This window comes from Citrus sinensis, chromosome 5, assembly GCF_022201045.2.
Source record: "Citrus sinensis cultivar Valencia sweet orange chromosome 5, DVS_A1.0, whole genome shotgun sequence".
In the NCBI taxonomy this organism is placed as follows: Eukaryota; Viridiplantae; Streptophyta; class Magnoliopsida; order Sapindales; family Rutaceae; genus Citrus; species Citrus sinensis.
The window spans coordinates 5,082,734-5,086,976 of record NC_068560.1 but is presented as its reverse complement, the minus strand read 5'-3'; the positions used below and the strand labels follow the sequence as shown (position 1 = coordinate 5,086,976).

The following is a 4,243-nucleotide window of genomic DNA, read 5'->3' as shown; positions in this document are numbered from 1 at the left end:
CTCTGGTTTTTCAAGCTGTCAATTGATTAAATCCTATCATCGTATATAGGGTTGTCTATTGATTAGGGAAATAACCAACGGTCGTACCTTGGTTATCGACTAGTTAAGGAGAGATTGACTATTAGAGGGTCTTAGTAACTATAACCGGTCTATTCATAAGTAGTAATGATTTATATTTGAATCAATGATCAGTAGTCGAATCAAGCTAAATTAATTCCTTCAACCAGAGCTTTCCCCAATTTGAATTACAATTTTAATTTGCATTCTTATTATTTTAATTTGATTTTTATTATTGTCAACAATTCCCCAATTTTGCATTTTACATTTTAAAAGGATTTAAATAATTATCGATCTCTGTGGACACGACCCTGTTCAATCACTATACATAATTTATTTAGAGTACGTATTTATTTTTGCTGGCTTCGACAACCATCAAATTTTGGCGTCGTTGCCGGGGATTGGTGTCGTTTATTTAATCCTTTTTACGTTTTACATGGTGTATGGTTCGTTCTTCTCGGTACACTTTCGTTTGATCCTGAAATTGAGAAGACAGCTCGCTAGTTGAGACAACAGACGAAGCGAGCTAAGCAACAATCCTCGTCGCCTTTGCTTTCTGAAACAGATATGGTGCCTGATTTGCTTGAATCATCTAGTGATTCAGAAGAATAAGTGATGGATAGAGCTGCACCTGTAGAAAGAACTCTTAGAGAGGTAGCTGAACCAGACTTGAATCAGCAACCACTCTACATTCAATATATAGACTTGGAGGTAAATTTTGAATTAAAGTCTGGTCTTATTCATTTATTACCCAAGTTTCATGGTTTTGCAGGTGAAGATCCTCATAAACATCTTAAGGAGTTTCATGTTGTGTGTTCAAGTATGAGGCCACAAGGCGTGACTGAAGAGCAGATTAAGCTGTGTGATTTTCTTTTCTCTTTAGATGGGCTAGCTAAAGACTGGTTGTACTACTTGCCTCCTAGATCGATTACAGCATGGAATGGTTTGAAGAAGCAATTCCTTGAGAAGTACTTTCCTGCTTCAAGAGCTGCCAACATAAAAAAAGACATTTGTGAGATCAGACAACTTCCTGGGGAGACTTTGTATGAGTATTGGGAGCGATTCAAACAATTGTGTGCCAGTTGTCCTCAGCATCAGATTTCTGATCAGCTTCTTATTCAATACTTTTACGAAGGACTGTCATTGATGGATAGGAGTATGATAGATGTTGCTAGTGGAGGTGTGTTGGTGAACAAGACCCCTACTTAAGTAAGGGAGTTGATCTCAAATATGGCTGCCAATGCACAATAATTTGACAGCAGGCAACATCTCACTTCAATGAAGGTAAATGAGGTAAATATTTTTTCTGTTGAACAACATTTAGATAAACTCACTTCTCTTATGGAAAAGTTTGTTGTAGGTAATGTGCAACAGGTGAAAACTTATGGCATTTGTTCCAATATGGGTCATTCAACTGATATATGTCCTACGCTTCAAGAAGAACTCGTTGAATAAGCCAATGCAGTTGGAGGATTTCCAGGCATGCCTCAGAGGAGGTATGATTCTTATGCACAAATATACAATCCGGGATGGAAGGATCATCTCGACTTTAGCTATGGAGTTAGGCCGTCAGGATTCCCGCAACAATACCCACCAAGACAATCAATCCCTCCACAGTCAAACTCCAAGTCAGGTATATCTCTTGAAGAAATTGTTAAATCACTTGCGACTAACACTCAACAATTTTAGTAGGCAACTACAACAAGCATTCAGAATTTGGAGAGCCAAATGAGTCAATTGGCGACTATAATGAGCCATCTAGAGTCTCAAGTATCAGGGAGATTGCCTTCACAATCTGAGGTGAATCCAAAGCAAAACGCTATTGCTGTCATCCTTAGAAGTGGGAAGGAGTTGCAAGAGCCTAGTAAGAAAGTGACAAAACATGTAAAAGATGAGCTTGAGAAGAATGAATTGATGCCTAAATCTCAAGATGCGCAACCCACCAGAGCGAAACCCCTACCTGTGGTGATACCTCCTCATTTTCCAAGTCGGTTTGCAAAATCCAAGAAGGAGGAACAAGAAAAAGACATCCTTGAGACATTTCGCAAGGTTGAGGTAAATATTCCTTTATTAGATGCTATAAAATAAATACCTCGATATGCTAAATTCCTTGAGGAATTGCGCACCTCCAAGAGAAAATTAAGAGGAGATGAAAGAGTTCACATGGGGGAGAATGTTTCAGCAATTCTCCAAAAGAAGCTACCTCCTAAGTGTAAGGATCCAGGTATGTTTACTATCCCTTGCAAAATTGGTAGTGTTAGAGTTGAGAAGGCAATGTTAGATCTAGGAGCTTCTATTAATGTCATGCATCGTTCCATTTATTCGTCTTTGAATGTTGGTCCATTAAAAGAAACTAGCATGATAATTCAATTAGCTGATAGGTTTAATGTATATCCTGAGAGGGTATTAGAAGACGTCTTAGTACAAGTTAATGAGTTGGTTTTTCCTGCTAATTTTTATGTACTTGATATGGAAGAGGATAACTCCTCTAATTCTGTCCTAATTTTGCTATGATGACCTTTTCTTAGGACTGCTAGGACTAAAATGGATGTACATAAAGGGACTCTCACTATGGATTTTGATGGAGAGGTTATAGAGTTCAATATGTATGATGCCATGAAATATCCTAGTGAGGAACATTCGGTATTTTCTATGGATGTTATTAACCCTATAGTGCAGGAAGTTTTTTATTTGGATGTTGAAGATTCATTGGTAGCTACTTCAAATAACAGTTTGGGCCTCAAAGGATTGTAAAAGGATGAAAATGAGTTTGTTTTAAATTATGTATTGCAAGAGACAATTTATGAATTAAATTCTTTGAGAAATTTAACTCATCATATGTCTTATATTGAATTACCTTCATCTCATGGAAAACTTCTTCTGTCTATTTTGCAGGCACCGAAAATAGAGCTTAAACCATTGCCGAGTCATCTAAAGTACATGTTTCTAGGAGATGATGAGACACTTCCGGTGATCATCTCTTCAAAGCTTAGTACTTTAAAGGAAGAAAAACTTATTAGAGTGCTGAAGGATTACAAAAAGGCTATTGGGTGGACAATTACAGATATTAAAGGGATAAGTCCGTCCACGTGGATGCATAGAATACTGTTGGAGGAATATGCCAAACCTTCAATTCAAGCTCAACGCCGTTTGAATCCACTCATGATGGAAGTAGTGAAGAAAGAAATTCTGAAACTTCTTGATGCTGGTATAATCTATCTAATTTCGGATAGCAAATGGGTAAGTCCGGTACAAGTAGTACCGAAGAAAACTGGTATAATAATTGTTGAGAATTCTTATGGTGAGTTAGTACCCACCCGAGTTCAGAATGGGTGGAGGGTTTGTATTGATTTTAGAAAGCTTAATTCACTCACTAGGAAAGATCATTTTCCTATTCTTTTTATTGATTAGATGCTTGAAAGGTTAGCAGGAAAATCTCACTTTTGTTGTCTTGATGGCTATTTAGGTTTTCATCAGATACCAGTTGCGCCTGAGGATCAGGAGAAGACTACCTTCACATGTCCTTTTGGAACTTTTGCGTACCGACGTCTGCCATTTGGTCTTTATAACGCTCCCGCCACTTTTCAGAGGTGCATGGTCAGTATTTTTTCAGACTATGTAGAGAACACTATAGAGGTATTTATGGACGATTTTATGGTCTATGCTGATTCTTTCGATGATTGTCTCTATAATCTGAAGAAAGTTCTTGAAAGATGCATTGAAACAAACCTTGTCTTGAATTATGAAAAATGTCATTTAATGGTAGATCAAGGCATTATTTTGGGTCATGTAGTCTCTGCTAGAGGAATTGAGGTAGATAAAGCTAAGATAGATGTTATTAAATCTTTACCTTATCCCACATGTGTGCAGGAAGTTTATTCTTTCCTTGGTCACGCAGGTTTCTATCGACATTTTATCAAGGATTTTTCAAAGATAGCTCAGCCTTTATGTAAATTGCTTCAGAAAGATGTGACGTTTGGTTTTAATGAAGCATGCAAGGTAGCATTTGATAAGCTTAAAGAGTTATTGACTTCAGCTCCAATTATACAGCCACCCAACTGGAGCTTCCCTTTTGAGATAATGTGCGACGCCAGTAACTATGTTGTTGGTGCTGTTCTCGGATAAAGGGTTGGAAGAGCTGCTCATGTGATATATTACGCATCAAGGACACTTGATAGTGCTCAGT

General features: G+C 37.6%; 1 non-coding gene across 1 annotated transcript; it reads right to left on the bottom strand.

Annotated features, from left to right (window-relative positions):
• Positions 1–1,050: 1,050 nt before the first annotated feature.
• Positions 1,051–1,157, bottom strand: LOC127902885 (small nucleolar RNA R71). The gene has a single exon (XR_008055521.1). It is a non-coding gene; the product is annotated as a small nucleolar RNA R71 (small nucleolar RNA).
• Positions 1,158–4,243: the final 3,086 nt, after the last annotated feature.